Genomic DNA, 18,570 nt, shown 5'->3' on the forward strand with positions numbered 1-18,570 from the left:
TGTTTTTTAAAGCCATAAACAATCCTTTACTCAAGCACCTTGTCATACAGTTAGAAATTATTTGACAACAGTAATCATAATAAAATTCATTACTCCTTACCAAATCACCTTTTTTTCAAGGTGATTAAAAAACTCCCATTCACTAGAAGACTGTGCAGCAACTTCCTTTGTAAAAATTCACTTTTGGGGGGGGAAACTTAATGGTACATATTGACCAAGCTTTTTGAGCAAATGACATCACAAGTTAAATTACCCACGCGGCCTTTGTGAGAAGGCATCTAGCTACAGAGATGTGCTGGATTCAAGGAAAGGCGGCTACATCTGGCCTCCTTTTTGAGAGACCTTAAGCCTCTCTGCCTGCCAGCCCTATGATGTATGCAAATCAGAAAGCCTGGCGGACTGCACTTCCTAGCCGGACCAGCATAATCCACTTCCTTGGGGTTCATGTGACCATGCAAATTTGAGCACTCCTGAATAGTCCCAGAGGGGCCGTGCCTCTCATTATTCCTGCCCCGTTCTCTGCGCAGTGCGAGCATTCAGACTATGAATGGACAAGGGTTTAATTACTCACCACATCTGTCAGATCAGATTCAGTTTGAGAATGAAGAGATTCCCAGACAAGCCCAGTCGTTTCTTTGCAGTGTTTTTCATGGCCGAGGTCATCCCGCTCTGTCTTCCAGGGAATATTTTCCACTGTCTGTTCACGACCCTCCTGGAAAACAGGGACTCCAGTTTTTGGAGCGCCACGACTGCGCCTTTTCACATTGTGTGTGGTCTTTACAAATGTTAATTAATCTTCCTGGTGATGCACTGAGCATCAAAAGGGAGCCCTTTATTCCCCCAGGGCTGCTGATGACCAATATGAATGCCAGAAAGTTTTCCTTGCTGTTTCCTGACCCTCTCTGTGTGTGCTTTACTTCTTTTTTTCCCTCCCCTAGTATGTCTCCCACATGATAGATTGACTACTCACTTTACCAGGTCAGCCAGAGTTTGACATAGAAAAGGTAGATGGTCCCCAAGTAGAGAACACGTTGTTGTTGTTAGTTGCCATTAAGTCAGTTCTGACTCATGGCAACACCACGTATAATAGAACAAAATGTTGCCCGGTCCTGTGCCATCTTCACAATCATTGGTTTGTTGAGTCCATTTTTGCAGCCATTGTGTATTTTGAGTGCCTTTTTTTTTTTTCTTCCAGCACCATACCAGAAAGTATTCTACTGTGATCCATAGAGTTTTCATTGGCTGATTCTTGGAAGTAGATTTCCAGGCCTTTCTTCCTAGTCTCAGTCTAGAAGCTCCACTGAAACCTGTCCACCATGGGTGACCCTGCTGGTATTTGAAATGCTGGTGGCATAGCTCACAGCATCATGCAAGCCACTGCAGTAAGACAAACTGACAGACAAATGACCTAGGAATAACAAGGTTCTTGCCAAATAAACATTCCCAAGGCTATAAGCCCATGCCTTCCAAAGAAATGGTGCATAATAACAGGTGGAAAGTGGTGTGTAAAAATGATTTGCTCAGTGAATGGGCATTAGCCTACCTTCCCTATGTTTCTTCCTGTATTGGCATCATTTGGGTTTAAGAGAAGGTTTTTGGTATGTACGACTTTGAAATACAGGGTTCTATGGAGTGCCGTAGTGTTTTGTTGTTGTTGCTTTTTTTACGTAAAATTCACATAACATAAAATTAACCATTTCAAAGTGTACAATTAAGTGGCATTTAGTACGTTCACAATGTTGTGCAACCATCAGCTCTATCTAATCTGTCTTTGCCCCAGAAGGAAACCCGGTACCAATTAAGCAGTTACTCCCTGTTATGGATTGAGTTATGGCCCCCAAGATATGTGTTGTCAATCCTAACCTCCATGCCTATGGTTATGATCCCATTTAAGAATGGGTCGTCTTTGTTACGTTAATGAGGCAGGATTAGGTAGGGTGTGTCTTGAATCAATCTCTTACAAGAGAAAAAGAGCAGATTAGGACAAATGAGCACAGCAGAGATGGGGAACGTAGATGCCGAGACACATGAAGATTGCCTGGCAACAGAAACTCAAAAGAGACAAGGACCTTTCTCCAGAGCTGGCAGAGAGAGAAAGCTTTCCGCTAGAGCCAGCACCCTGATTTCAGACTTCTAGTCTCCTAAACTGTGAGAAAATAAATTTGTGCCATCCGCTTGTGATATTTCTGTTATAGCAGCACTAGATAACTGAGACATAATTTGGTACTGGGAGGTGGGGATGCTTCTTTAACAGATACCTAAAATGTGGAAGCAGTTTTAGAGTTGGCAGGGCAGTAGGTAGAGGCTGGATGAATTTTAAGTTGCCTGATAGTAAATGCCTAGATTGCGTTGAAGGGACTGTTGGTAGAATTATGGACGTCAAAGGCAATTCTGGTGTGAGCTCGTAAGGAAGTTGAGGAGAGCTATAGAGAAAGTTTCAATCATCTTAGAAAATACATATGATGCCAGCAACAGAGTGTTGCTAGAAATGTGTACATTAAATGTGTTTCGGGTGAGGCTTTAAAAGAAAATGATGACCATGTGATTGGTAATGAAGGAAGGGTGATGCTTTTTATGCAGTGGCAAAGAACTTGTCTGAATTATGTTCAAATGTTTGGTGGAAGGTAGAACTTGTAAGTGATGAACTTGGATATCTGGTTGACAAGATTTCTAAGCAAAATCTTAAAGGGGCTGCATGGTTTCTTCTCGCCGCTTAGAATAAAATGCAAGCGGAGAGAGATGAACTTAAAAATGAACTGTGCAAAATGAAAACAGAACTGAAAGATTTGGAAAATTCTGTTGTACAAACTAAGGACACCTGTTCTACTATGTTCACCAAGGATGTGGCTACACAATCGTTTGTTAAAGAAATTAAGCCTATGACTGATGGTTCTAACTGACTATCACAGCAGAAAACCCACCAGCTTAGACTGAAGGAGACAGAGAAGGAATGAAAGAACACTGTCTGCCTCTTGGAGTTCTACAGGCAGGAAACAGGTCAAAGGAGCTACATCTGTTGTCCTCCAAGAAAAGAGAATGACCATCCCTGGAGCAGCTTGGAAATCAGCAGAACTGTTGGAAGGAGCGTGGAAAGTAGGGGCTTCTCAGTTTCAAAGGGTGGGGCCACAGTCTCCTGGATCTCAAAGGGTGGAGCCACAGTCCCCTAGGTTTCAAAGAGTTGAATCTTTGTCAACTCAGTTTCAGAGTGTGAGGCTGCCATTAAGGTGTGTTAGAGGAATGGGGCCAAAGCCCAAAGCTGAGGGGGCAGGGCTTCCATGTCCAAAGGACAGAAGAATGGGGCCTTCTGGGGCTTAGAGGGCGGGGTTGCCACTCAGATGAATTAGGAATGGGGCCACCCAAAGCTGAGGGAGCAGAGTTGCTGTCCCAGCAGACCTGGAAGGGCCAGGGCCAAGGGACCTCCATCCAGAATCTAGAAGGTGTGGCCAGCACCCAGAGTCTGGCGGGTGAGGCCATTGCCCAGATGGTCTCAGAGAACAGAGGATTATTTTCAAGTCTTGAGAGCCAATGTAATTTCGTCTGCTGGGTTTTGGACTTGCTTGGTGCCTTTTATCCCTTATTTCCCTACAGTTTCACCCATTAGTAATGGAAATGTCTACCTTGTATCTGTTCTACCATTGTACTTTGGAAACGGATAACTTGTATTCCAGATTTCACAGGTTCATAGATGAAGAGGAATTTTGCCCCAGGATGGAATATGCCTAAAAGTCTCACTCATATTTGATTTAGATGACTTAGAAGATGAGATATTGGACTTGTAGTTGATTTAAGACTTTGAGAATGGTGTGATAGGGTGAATGTGTTTTGTATGTGTCAAAAACATGAATTGGGGGGCCAAAGGGTAGAATGTTATAGATTGAATTATGCCCCCCAAAAGTATGTATTGTCAATCCTAACCTCTATGCCTACGTTTATAATCCCATTTGGGAATGGATTATGTTTGTTATGTTAATGAGCCAGGATTAATGTAGGGTATATCTTGAGTCAATTTCTTTTGCAATGTAAAAGACATTTTACAAGCGAGCAGAGGAGAGATGGGGTAAAATAGATGCCAAAATACTTGAGGGCAGAAATCTTTTCTGACTCATTTTACTCTCTCAGGCACCAACTGCTATGTAGGTCCTCAACAAATATTTTGTTGAATGATTTAAATTTTCTTCTCCAAAGAAAAAAGCATGGGCATCTCAGGAGCCTTGAGTCATGGAGAGAACTAGTCTGAAGCAAAGTCATAAGGTCTAACATTTAAAATAGTAATTATTGTGATCTATTGAATTTAAAGTTGCCCACAGTGGCTTACCAGTTCCATGTAGCAGAAAACGCAACTTTGCTTTTTATTTTTCTCAGATTGTGTTCTTCATTACTAATCTCAAGAGTTTTATATACGGTTGCCAAAAATCTTCTTTCTGACAAATTGCACGGGAGGCATTTTTGAGATAGTGTGATAGAGTTGATTGAATTTAGGCCAAGTTCAGTACATTTGTACCACTCAAAAATACAGATGTAGACTACTCAAAAATGCATCCGTTTAATTTCTTCAAACCCTCCAACTCTACCTGTCTTTAAGAACCATCAGTTGGATCCTTTTTTAATTAAAGACCAAGTAAACAGTGCAAATAAAACTATTTTGTTTGCTGCAAAGCAATTGAAAATCTGCAACTAATTACAAATTGGCAAGCTCTATGCCTGCAAATGCTGAAACACTCTGCTGATGCATTGTTTACAGCTGGGTTCAAAACTGGTTTTCCTCACACCAGCCATCCACAAGTTATTAATCAATACTTTGCCAAGTTCTATACCTCACCTTCCAAAAATTGTAATAAACATTTAATTTTCAATATGGGCTTCATAAACAAAGCTGTTAAAAACTAGAGGGGAAGGCTTAACTGATTAGAACACACAAAGCCTGTTCTTGGGTTTATGTGAATTGGCTTTCGTTTGTATACCCTGTGCTTCCTCAACTACTCGGGAATCCTGCGACTTAGTTGAAATTTTTCTGTCAGTCTGGTCATTGAGTCCTCTGTGGCACTCCACTGATATATTGCAAGACTTTTTTAATTGCAGTTCTAGAGAAATGCAACATATTCATGGACTCCAGAGAGATAGGAATCAACGAATTTGATTTGGTGTTGCTACAAGCCGGTAAAGAAGAATTTACAAATGACTCTATTCTGAGTAGGGAAGCTAATATACATATATTAGAGATGGCGTTTGAGAGGTATGGAAGGGTCAGACTATATGTGTGCGTCTAATTTGTGGAGCCCCAGTGGCACAGTGGTTAAGAGCTATGGCTGCTAAGCAAAAGGTCGGCAGTTCAAATCCACCAGTCACTCCTTGGAAACCTTATGGGGCAGTTCTACTCTGTCCTATAGGGTGGTTATGAGTCAGATTCAACTCAACAGCAACAGGTAGTAATAATAGTATTCAAAAATCATACAATATGTATATAATCTGATATGTATATAGTCTGACCTTTCTGTATCTCATAAACTCCGTCTGGTCCTGCTCTTTCTCTCACGTGCTCGTCTTCACTGTTTCTAATACACTGTGTTCACTCTCACTTAGGGTCTTTGCCCTTGCTATTATATTTTTCTGGAATGTTCTTCCTCTAGATCTTCACTTGGCTTTTCCTTCAGGTTCCAGTTTGACACTCCTCAAAAAGGTTTTTCCTGTTTACCTTACTAAGTACTAATACTTTATTCTCTTTATTCATGTATTTACTTGATTATTGCCAGGAACCTCCACTAGATTATAAGCCACGTGAGGGCAGAAATCTTGTTTATCTTGTTGACTACTCTTACCTTGAAAATAGTGCCCAGTACATTGTAAATTCTCAGTAAGTATTGAATGGATAGATGGATGGATGGATATAGATGGCTAGATAACAGGATGAATGAAGGAATAAAGTTATGTTGATTGAGACAAGCAGCAGAGTTAAGACAAAATGTGAATGCTAGGAAGGACACAACTCAAAAGGTAACTCTTTTGAAACCAAAGCCTGTTCTAAGTTCCAAAATTGAAGACATCTACACAAACTGGGGTACATTCAGAAGAAAAAGATGCCGCGAGGTACTACATAATGCGCTCTCTCCAGCTTTCAAAGGGGTTGTTCTGTGGAAGAGTGATTATACCTCTTTGTGGCCCCAAAGACTTGACTCAGGACCAAACCAAAAACCAAACCCATTGCCTTCAAGTTGATTCTGCCTCACAGTGACTATCTTAGTTAGCTAGTGCTGCTGTAACAGAAATAACACAAGTGGGTGGCTTTAACAAACAGATGTTTATTCTCTCACAGTCTAGTAGGCTAGAAGTCCAAATTCAGGTGTCAGCTCCAGGGGAAGGCTTTCTCTGTCAGCTCTGGAGGAAGGTCATTGTCATCAAACTTCCTCTGGACTAGGAGCTTCTCCGCTCAGGAAACTCGGGTCCAAAACACGCGACCTGCTCCCGGCACTGCTTTCTTGGTGGTATGATGTCCCCAACTCTCTGCTTGTATTGCTTTTCTTTTATCTCTTGTAAGATAAAAGGTGGTGCAAGCCACACCCCAGGGAAACTCCCTTTACATTGGATCAGAGATGTGACCTGAGCAAGGGTGTTACATCCCACCCTAATCCTCTTTAACCAGAGGCAGAGATTATGATTTAAATCACATAGGAAAATCATAAAATGGAGGACAGTCAGACAATACTGGGAATCTTGGCCTAGCCAAGTTGACACATATTTTGGGAGGACACAATTCAATCCATGACAATGACCCTATAGGACAGAGTAGAACTGCGGAGTACCAAGGGTGGAAATTACAGGAACACATATTGTGGCTTAATATGAGGAAGGTTTCTCATTGATAGAGCTGTCCTGAATGGAAAATGAGTAGTGAGATGATGTCAGTGGAGGTATTTATACATACAATAGGTGAATTCTTGGCAAGGATGCTATCAAAGAGGGTACAGGCATCAACTGTGCTTTGTTTCTAGATGGTGCACCTGGCCCCTTCCTACCCTGAGCTCTGTGCTTCCATACTGATCAAGGGAGAAACCTGATAACTAGTTGACAATTATTTTAAAGAGGAGAAATTCCAATTAGATGATTACTTATTTTGTCTCGTAAGGAGGTAGCTTTTTAAAAAATGGTAACAATGAACTCACAGAAAATGTTCCAGCAAAATAATCAGGCTGAATTTAAAAGTCTCTTCCCCATCTTCTGTTCCCTGGGATGCCTTCAAGAGAGGTAGGCAGTGTTTTAGGTACATTGTGAGCAAGGAACCTGCATTCCCAGGGCCTGGCAGGACATCGTGGAAGGTCTTAATCCAGCTCTGTGATCTTAGGGCAAAGCCTCTATGTGTGAAATGCAGTGGTACCTCAGAAATAGAACAAGAACATTCCATCATGTGAAGATGACTGTCAAGGTCACTGAGACCTACAGTGATCTGGCAAATTAAAGCTGTCAGTGGCTGCCTTTCCTTTCAGGACATACTTCTGGAGATCAGAAAAAAATTATAAATTGATGATATTCTGTTGCTGAGTCATTTTTCTTGCAGTTCTTTCTGCTTTTCCTATTCATTTTTGGTTTGATACCTGAGTCAGCTGGTACGTTCCAGTGGGTACATGGAGGGAGCTAAAGATGGAAATGTGTCCACTACAATCTTGGCATGGCTGCATAGGCCCTCCTGCAGGTCCACGGATGTCCACAGTGTTCTCTCTGGTTAACAGATTTTGGGTTATTCGCTGAGCCACATTCTGATTCTTTTCCCTGTCAATTACTGGGGCAAGTGAAATACTGAGAATGAAGTGTGGGATGGCCTTGTTTCTGGCTAGTCTGATTCATTGTCTTACACGGGAGGCCTCGGTTGTCCATGTAAAGTGAATGATCACTGGCGAGGCTCCCCCATGTTCTCTATGTCTGCGTGACCTCTAGTCTAGTTAGAGCCCACTCATCTTGCATGGCTTAGCTTAAATGTTAACCTTCTCTTTGAAGCTCTCCCAAGCCCTTAGGCAGAGGAACCATCCTTTCCTCTGTGCTTCCTCACCCTCCTCTCTACCACATTTATCAGCTTAGGTTATAGATTATTCCGTATAGCTGTGGTTCTCCTCCGAGGCTATGATACGTTTCAGGGCAGCGGTTGTGTCCTCTTTATCTTTATCTCTTCAGCACTCAACACAGTTCTTGGCACATAAAAGGTACTCGGTGAATGCCTGGTGAACTGGAAAAAGTTGCTAGACACCTGAAATATTGAAAGAATTAATATTACGTGAGTGAAGAGACATCAAGACGTGAAGTTCCACGTGGAACTAATCTTTTCTCCCCAATACAACCTGATTAAACAGTGACAGTTTCTTCCTCTTATTAGACACCTGGACCTTCATGGTTGTTTCTTACAAGGTTGTTGAGTTTCAAGATGAAGAACTGTGGGCTGTCCTTATTAATAAGCTTTTGGTGGAGTCTGGGAGTCAAGTTATGGCATCGTAGGCAGTGGGGAAAGCCTGGAGAAGGAGCCCTCATAGATAAGAAATGCTTTATCATCTGGTCCCTGAGTCTTAAGGAATTAAGCAGTGACCCCGCCGACTAATCCCACAGTGAGGCCTCAACACGTTCCAAGGCCTGAGCTCACTCTGGATGGGCCCCGGATTCCCAACGATGCATGTAGCCCCTCAGGGTCAGAGGTCACCATGCTGCAAATCAGACAGGGCAAGCAGAATGTCACACAGCTACATCCCTGGTAGCATTTCCCAACGCCTCCCTATCCCACAGTGGTCATGCTGTTTCTGCCACCTTGTCATACTTGACTCAAGGGCTGTGCATGTGGAGAGTCTGTCCCCAGTCCTTCTTTCTCAGGACAAGCTCAGCTTCATATTCTCTGGCCATATCAAACCCCATGTTTCCAAAATTGCTAATCAGCCGCTTGGACAGTTGAACTCAACGCCTCCTCCCTAGGTTCTCCCAGCTGGAAGTTATAAGAGAAACAACTGAACTCATTGAGGATGTCCCTTGTCCCCACTTTCCCCAGTTGGCCATAACTTAGATCAGCCTGTTGAGCTTTGCCAGCTGCACTTTGCCCTGACGGTGGTTATTCTGCCATCTCTGCTTCGAACCCAGATTAAAGAAACATGTGGCCCCGGCTTCTTGAATGCTACTGATATGGTGCTTTCCCATGTTAAGAGACTTAACAGATGAAATATGCTTTCTGAACCTCTTTTCATTTACCGTCAAAATAACAAGTGATGTCTTGTCTATAAACAGAGACGCTATTTTTACTCAGCTATTCAGTGAAGAATGTGCCGTTGTCTTTGCTGCAGATTTTTATTTTATTTGTAAATTGTGCGTGCTGCATGCTACGGAATACTGAAAAGCCATACACCCTGGCTTGTTAGTTGACACACAGTATGTGTGATTACAAATTGTTTGAATAACAGTGGACTATTGAACTGCCATCCAGATGTGTGTGGAGTTAACTGTGGGAATGTCCACAAAGGAGGATTCTCTCTCTTGTTGCTGGGCCCAAGCTCCCCAGAAAGTGGAAATATAGGCTGTGGAAGCTCCTCAGATAGAACAGTGGCTGCAAATGGATCTTCAGAGGGAAAATTAATCATTTTTTAAATCACACATTGCAATTAACACTGAGTTTTGCTCTCCTAAAGTAAATCATGTCAGTGAAAATGCCAAACAAAGAGAAGTTCATGCTTTGAATGCCATGTGGGAGTGTTTTAGTCATTTTATGTTTTTAAGTATCTGGAAGTTCAGGATATTGTAGGTTGAAGGTTAGACCCGAACGTCCCTAAGCCTCTGAGCTGTCTCCCTGTGCGCTTGTGTGTGTCTCCTATTCCTCCTCTTGTCCTGTCTGATGGACCAGGTAATGCAGTCATGCAACGGCTGGCATTCACAGTGCTGGTCACAGGAAAACAATGCAGAAATCCTCATGAGCATTTTCTTCAAAAGGTATTTGAATCAAAGTGAGATAACACTTCCTACCCACTTGGATGGCTAAAAAGACGCACAATAACGATTGTTGGCAAGGATGTGGAGAAATTGGAACCCTCATACGCTGCTTGTGGGAATGTAAAATTGTGCAGCCACTTTGGAAAACAGCCACTTTGACAGTTTCTTGACATGTTAAACATGGAGTTACCATGTTGTTGTTGTTCCACTCCTAGGTATATGCCCAGGAGAAATGAAAGCGTACATCCACGCAAAAACTTGAACACGAAAGTTCATAGCAGCATTCTAGTCCAAAGTGGAAACAACCTGAATATCCTATCAACTGATGAATGGATATATAAAATGTGGTGTATCATTCAGTCATAAAAAGAAATGAAGTACTGATACATAATGAACTTTAAAAACATGCTAGGTAAGAGGCGAGTCACAATAGACCACATATTATGTGATTCCATTTATATGAAATGTTCAGAATAGGCAAATCTATAGAGAAAGAAAGTAGATTACTGGTTTTCTAGGGCAAAAGGAAGGAACCTTGGTGGCGCAGTGGTTAAGCACTCAGCTGCTAACCGAAAGGTCAGCAGTTCAAACCCACCAGCCGCTCCAAGGGAAAAAGATGTCACAGCCTGCTTCTGTAAAGATTTACAGCCTTGGAAACCCTATGGAGCAGTTCTACTCTGTCCTAGAAGGTGACTGTCAGTCGGCATTGACTCAACAGCCATGGGTGGGGCAAAGAGGAGTTGAGGGGAAATGAGTTTCTTTCTAGAGTGATGAAAATGTTCTACCATTGATTGTTGTGATGGTTGTACAACTTGGTGAATATACTAAAGACCATTAAATTGTACACTTTAAAAGGGTGGATTTCATGGTATATGAATTATATATCAACAAGGGAAAATAAAGACATTCTCAGGTAAATTTTTAAAGGATATTTGAAGGTGATTTTTCAAACATCATACCTAAAATTAGAATATCTTCAAAAATGCAATATCTGAACTTTTTTGGCAGCATGAAAAAGAAGGGAAAATGGTTTTGAATTGAATAGCTTATGTCTTTTTTTTTTTTTCTGGAATGAAAGATCTGTTACTTGTTCAACAGTTTCAACAATTTCTATCTCCCATTGGAATCTACGACAGTAAGTTGGCACCCGGCCACCAAATACCTAGATCTATCTTTGTGCGATAAAAACCCCTTTAGCAATGCATATGGAAACATATCATTTTGAACTTATTTTAAATTCTGTAGCAAGTCAAAAAAAGATTTAAATCATGAAACATCAGCCAAGTCAGGGGAAACAAAGAAACAGATAGGAAATCCTCTCTGGATTCTGTTGGTACTCCACTTTCTATAGTTTAATCTAAGGAAAAATGTGGAATTTCCTGTGGAGTGATTAATAGGCAAGTGTGGTGACATACAGGAACTCTGAGCTTGACCTTGCAGGTAAAGGCTAACTGGTATGTTAAGTTGATTACACAATTTCCTCTAAATAACTTGACAAGTGGTTTGCACAGTTGCCTTGACTTTTGCCCCTATAAATGCACACTTATAAATGACTTGCTTTTTCAGCTAAAGTAATCCTTATTTTAGATGTGACATGTTTTAAGTAAACAGGCTGATATGGAACCCCAGCTTCCTAACCTTCATAGCCAGGTCAGGATATCAGAATTGCTACGGAGCAGTAATAGTTTGGTGAGCCAGAAACTGGGCGGCTTTGAGATGTGACTGTAGTCTTAGGGCATAAAAAACTCAGAAGTGTTTTCCTTCTTCTAGTATTATCAAGGAAACTAGTGGATTTGAGATGTATTCCACAAGTGGCTTGAAATAACCCAGGAATTGTTGTTTTGTTAGCTGCCATTGAATTGGCTCCCAACTCATGGGGACACCATGCACAGTGGAACAAAAGACTGCCCAGTCCTGCGCCATCCCCATGGTTGGTTGTGAGTTGCACTGTTTTGCCTCATAGGGTTTTCACTGGCTGATTTTTGAAAGTAGATTGCTAGGCCTTCCTTCCTAGTCTGTCTTAGTCTGAGAGCTCCGCCAAAACCTATTCAGCATCATAGATAGCAACATGCAACCTCCACTGCATGAGGAGCATTGGCTGGGAATCGAACCCAGGTCTCTCGCGTGGAAGGCAAGAACTCTACCAGTGAATGACTACGGTAAATAACTGCACATTCAGGTGTTTTGTGTACATCTCCATTCAGAATGTCAAGTTTCAAAGAAAATACAGCCTTTGGTGTGCTTTCAAAACTGATGGAAAAGGGATTTCTAGTCAGCATTTCTCTTCTGTGATCATCTTCACAGGAAGAAAATGTAGTTCTTTTATAGTGCAGAGAATATAGTTTATTGAGATATTTCTCTTTTACAGATGTACTACAGTACTTACTTCTGTTGAAGGGGAAAGTTACAAAAAGCTTTTATAAATGAACAGGAAATGTGATTCAGATGATGATAAATCAAAATACTGTTTAGAAAAAAAAACTGTTTATTTGTAGGTTTATAAGTCAAGCATCTCCATTAAACCTAATATAGCCTGATTTGATAAGTGAAAAGAGCTTTCCTAACGTTGTTGGTTTAACTGGGATCTATTCACGTGCATCCCTTCCTGAATGAGTTAAACATTTGGAAAATGAATTGCTTTTTATTTGTATATACAAAGATAATACCATTTATGCTCTCCAGGTCTAGAATATGACAAGCCCGGAGTTCATCTGGAAAACAGAACATTATTAGGACTCAGAGGTTAAATTTACCATCCCACCATCAAAATGAAGTCTGTGAACTCCAAAACAATGTGCAGACCCATTGTAAATCCTCTCCATTCATGTTAACTCTTACATAAGATGAAACTTGTCAGCCTGAAAATGTTTACTACTTTCCAGAGATGACTCACTTAGTCATCTTTTTATTTATTTCATCATTTCACTCTGTAGTCTGTTGGTACTCGTGACAAAAGAGTTGCTCTCCACTTTCTGGCTGGCTGTGCGCTTGGGCAAGGACTGGAGCTAATCTCTCCAGTAATGTGGCTTCTCATCGCACTTTATCAATACTCAGTAACCATTAACTATTAACAACAGGATCCTCGACTCATGTTTCTCAGAGATTTCACTTCCTCCCCAGCTGGGCAGTGCTGTGTTAGACCTACCCATGAGCCAGGGCAAGATTTCTCACACCCAGCCCTCACTGCTTGTAGAAGGCTAGGGTTTCCCAAGGTTTGGATTTAAACTCCATATTGAAAACCCAAGTTCCATGAACTTCTCGCCACAATGGAATAGTGAAAGAAGTTTCATTGCTTCTCAATTTTATCTGTCAAGAGAGAACACTCATTAAAAAAAAAAAAAAAGTACTTCTGTTACATTACATACATTTTAATCAGTATTTCCAAAATTAAAAAAATGGAATATAGTATAATGAACACTCTTCTTCTCAGCACAGGCTTAAGAATTAAAATATTACAGGTATAAAGAAAGCCCCCGCTGAACCTCAGGAGAGAACTTTAAGACCAATTCTACAGCACCTTGAAGAAATCCAGATGGTATATTGTGACCTGTCATGAGAGGAAAGAGAGTTGATGTGCTAATGGAGAGAGAGTGTGCTTGTCCTTTGTTCATTCAACTTTTTAATATACAAGTATATGAACCATAAGAAATTGTCTGTGTTCAATTGGCCTTGACCTCCAAAAATGGCAGTTTCCTATAATTCAACCTCAGAGCAGGGAAACGCGTGGCCCATGCACATTACAGAGGAAACCAAATTCAACCTCATAACTTCTCTTTTCTAGACCATTAGCTTGGCCCCATCCTCAACCCCTTCTAGTTCACCCTGCACTGTCTTTCCAGAACTCACTCACACTGTCCACAGATAGAAAGATAGATAAATCTGATGAAAGTTAAATATCCCTTGAAAGTATGTATGGCCCTTCCCCACTGGATAAAGGAAGTGTAGATATAATATGAAATTAAAAGGTATTTCATTGCAGAAATATCAGAGTTTGATTATGGAGTGCTACCCCAGATTCTAGAAAAAAAAAAAAACCCCAGATTCTACTGGGGTTGATAGGGAACACATGGTATGTGCACCACATTCCGTTCCTAAAGTCCAAAAGGATCTCAATTCCAGAACACATCCGGACCCAAGGTTTGGGGCTGAGATTGGGGTGCTTTTGGGATGCCTGGCTCATGGAGCCCTGGTGTGCAGTGGTTAAGAGATTGACTGATAACAAAAAGATTGACAGTTTGAGTCCGCCAGCTGCTGCTTGGAAACCCTGTGGGGCAGTTCTACTCTGTCCTATTGGGTCGCTACAAGTCGGAATCAACTCTACAGCTATGGGTTTATTTTGTTCTGTTTTGTTTTGGGGGAGGGGGAATTTCTTACAGGTTCGTAGTGAAGATTAGGTGAGGTAATGCATGTAAGCACAGAACACGATGTGTCCCCTGTTATTGTTTTTATTAATACCTCACTAACCTTGTCTTCTGGCACTTCTGTCAACCTACCCCTTCGTGATCTGCAGGTCCTCCATGCCTCTCCCTTGCTATTGGCTCTCTTCTCTGCCTGGTAATGCTTTTTAAGCTAAAGCTTCAGCTTCCGAGAGGGCTTCCTTCAGAGCCTTCCATGGCTTGCCCCAAATGGTGTCCGGTTCAACTAATAGCACTTTCAACATTGTCCGATAACTCTTTGTCAGTCCCCCTCCTCAACTGAACTAAGAGCCTCTTGGAAATAAGAACCACGTCAGAGTCATTCACTGTTGAGTTCTTACTTCAACCCATCATTCAGAGATTTTAAAGCTTCTTTTAGCCTCATAGCACATATATTAGTCTTGTCATGTAAATTTTTAAGATTGCTGTCAAAGAAAAACATCTTTTTTTTTTTTTTTTAAATATATCAGCAGTAGAATTTGAAAGCTTTTCTCCCCAGACTAGCTTCTGGCTCCGTACATTGTTTTCTCTACCATCCACATAATTCCAAGTGCTGGGTGCTCTAAGATGTGTTGACTTCCCAGGGTGGCTCTGTACTATACCTTCCTGTCCCAACACTAGATGAGTTGGCCTTTCCCAGGCCAGGGCAATAGCAGTAATTTAACTAAACATAGAAACAGCTTTGGATCATGTAAACACACCTCACTGCATCCAAAGTAAAGTATCCTTAACCCAAATTCCCCCTAACTGGACCCCCAAAATGCCCACAGCCATCCCAGTGCTTCCCAATACAAGGGAAGTTAGAGCAGAAAGTAGAAAGTAATTCTAGTGGATTGCCTTTAATATATCTTATTTTCACAAATTTTACAAAACCAACTGACCAAGTGGACGCATTGCTAGGGCCTCTCCCAGGGCTTTAGGAGGAACTCAGACAAGTGAGAGACCCTGAGGCTGTAAGGGAGCTGAGATGCTACATTGAATTTCTAGGAAACCTGCCTTTGGTTTCCTGTGAAGGGTTTTAGAAACTTTGCCCAATGTCACTTAGGTAGCAAGTGACAGAGTAGGAATTTGAACCCTGGCTTTAGAGACCAAGCTCTTAACTACTATTATATTGATTTGTATCTTATTTCACAAAACTGTTCCCTTCCTTATTTCAGCTTAAAAAACCAAACCTGTTGCCCATTGAGTCAATTCCAACTATAGCAGCCCTATGGGGCAGAGTATAACTGCCCCATAGATTTCCAAGGAGTGGGTGGTGGATTTGAACTGCCAACTTTTAGGTTAGCAGCCAGATTCTTAACCACTGTGCCACCAGGGCTCCAGTTTATCCCAGCTTAGTGTTCAGCATATAGCCATTGATCAACATTTGCTACATGAAAAGTGGGCATCAAATCTCAAAGGTTATTTGCTGTGTCCCTGAGCACCCTTGAACTAAAATCCCTTAAGAATCTGGAATTTAGCTTCGATTTGAAATAAATTTTATCACAATATGGAATTTCAAAGTTCTCCCAATAACTCTGTACTAAAGCAAGCTCACTGTCTCTCCTCACCCATATTTAGCTCCTCACCCAGCTAAATATAGTACAGTCCTCTGAGGTTCATGCTGGTGTCCCTTAAGAGCCACAGTTCGGAAATGGTGGGGCACGCCCAAGTAGAGAGGGACAGCCAGCAAGGCCCTGCTTTCAGTGCCCTGACACCCGCAGAAGAAAGGCTTTCTCGCTGATAAACCCAGGCTTGTACACATGGGCGGAACTCTCTCTCACAGAACGAGTGTGTTTGCCAAAACAGGGAGTGAAGTATCTTGCAAGTCCACTTGTTCCAGAAGAAAGACAGGATAAGGGAAGTGGCAGAAGCAGTGATAGGAAAGGAGTTTTTCACACTAACAAGCGTGAACTGATAAGCTTGACCAGGAAGGCAAATGTTGAGGGTCCTAAGTGCACCTCTCAGGCCAAAATTAACTGAGAAAAGTTGATTTGGCTTTCCATTTTATAATGGAGAAAATTCCTCAGGAGAAAGAAAACTCTACATTTACTGCTATCGTGACTGATGGATTTGACTTCTTATCTGCTAGATTTTCCTGCTAAATGAGTCAACAGAATCCCTTTCTAGTATGCCCAAAATATAAGGTCCTGTGATAAAAAATATATTAATAATAGTTTTGTCCTTACTGTGCTCCCTGTACTGAGTATGTTTGTATTGCTTATCTTATTTCATCCTCGCAAGAACCCTATGAGGCTGTTTCCATTTCAAATGAAGAAAACGAGGCTCAGCGAGATTCAATTACTGACCCAGCCCAGTCACACGGCCAACAAGTGGGGGAGGCCAGATTTGAACCAGGCAGCCAGACTTAGAAGCTGCGCTCTTATCCATGTGTTCTAGACGGAGGGGTCCACCTGCATTGTCTTCCCATCTCCCTGCTCGGGGCTCCACCTTGCCTTCCTGATTATTCCCATAAGAGGGGGCGTGCAATAAGACATTCTCCAAATGTCCCTTTGTCATGTTTGTAAAGCAAACAAAGGCTCACTTGATCATCTGCCCCAAGCACCCTTACCACCTATCTTTTTTTTTTTTTTTTTTCTTTTTGGGTGCCTAGAATAAAACAACGAGCCCTGGTAGTATAACACTTAAGCACTTGGCTGCTAACCAAAAGATTGGTGGTACAAACCAACCCGGCAGCTCTGCCCTAGAAAACCTTATAGGACAGTTCTACTCTGTCATATGGGATCGCTATGAGTCAAAATCGACTCGTCGACACCAAACAACAGCAGAATCAAACATAAGGATGTTGGCGGGGGGGGGGGGGCAAAATATTTATTGATCCCTACAACCCTACAGATTTAGCTCATTCAAATTATGGAAAATGTCCACTGTATAATCCAATTGGTAAAATCAGTCCTCTTTGTCAAACAAAGCAACCAAAGTAGACTCATTATCTGACAGAATGAGTCTGACTTCATTTTTCCAATTTAAATAAATGTGTTAGTACATGTCCCCAGGACAACCATGTCACTTCTGAATTCTAATTTCTAAAGTAGGTGGTAGCTAGTGGGGAGGGCTTAGATAGATGTATAGTGCCTCAAGCCTCTGCAAATTTGTCACATGGGTGAGAGAAGGTGCTGCCGTCATCAGTACTTCATACAACACTCACTCTGCTTTGTTCTCCTGAGACTTTCTCTCAGGAAAAGTACAGCCTTTGAAAGTAGGTTAGGGGATGGAAAAGGTGAAGTCATTAAATTTCCAGTAGACGAAAATTGTCATCACTTGCACCACCTGTCTCTACAATATGTCTGAATTCAGACTGTCCCAACCCAGGGTGAACACCAGCCTTCACCTTTGGCAGAAATAAATGTAAGACAGAGAGAGGCACACAGCTCTAGCTTGGATTTGTGCTCCTTGATTAAAAGAGTAGCTCCTTATGGCCATTGTCCCTGTATTTGGCACTATGGAGGTTTTAAGGAGCCCTGGTAGCACAGTGATGAAGCATTCAACTGCTAACCAAAAGGTTGGCAGTTGGAACCCACCAGCTGCTCAGGAGAAAGATGTGACAGTCTGCTTCCGTAAAGATTACAGCATTGAAAACTCTATGGGGCAGTTCTTCTGTGTCCTACAGGGTCGTTAGGAGCCAGAATTGAACAATGACAACCGGTATGGGGTTTTTTTTTGTTGTTGCTATTTTATTTTATTTTTTAATGGAGGTTTTAAGGAGCCCTGGTGGTGCAATGGTTAAGTGCTCCGTTGCTAACCAAATGTTACCGATTTGGACCCACCCAGCAGCACTACAGAAGAAAGACCTGCCAACCTGCTTCCATAAAGATTACCACCAAGAAAATCCTATGGGGCAGTTCTACTATGTCGCATGGAGTCACTGTGAGTCAAAAATTGACTCCATGGCATCTAACAACAACGTGGAGGTTTTACACCCAGGGCAAAGCAGCTTAGTAAAGTGGGAGGAGACAGTAAGGAAAGGGAGGGGTCAAAGACCTGGCCTGGAATCACAGGCATGGGCCTCAGAAGGTTGGCTCTAGCAAATAATATATATGGAAGTTGGGAATTCAGAAACTGGTTCTCATAAACTTAGCTATACCCTAGTTTGAAGACTTCAAGAAAAATCCTTGCAGGTGTTGATGAGGGGGCATGCGCTAGGATGTTCCTGACAACAGTGTAAGAGCAGAAATGTGGAAGCAACATAAATGTCCTTCAGTAGAAGAGT

General features: G+C 41.8%; 1 protein-coding gene across 11 annotated transcripts in view; it reads left to right on the forward strand.

Moving 5' to 3' along the window:
* VTI1A (vesicle transport through interaction with t-SNAREs 1A) overlaps nucleotides 1–18,570 on the forward strand; it is a 378,820-nt gene that overhangs the window by 283,890 nt on the left and 76,360 nt on the right. The gene's annotated exons all lie outside the window — the stretch shown is intronic.

The sequence above is a fragment of the Elephas maximus genome, chromosome 16, assembly GCF_024166365.1.
Source record: "Elephas maximus indicus isolate mEleMax1 chromosome 16, mEleMax1 primary haplotype, whole genome shotgun sequence".
Lineage (NCBI taxonomy): Eukaryota > Metazoa > Chordata > Mammalia > Proboscidea > Elephantidae > Elephas > Elephas maximus.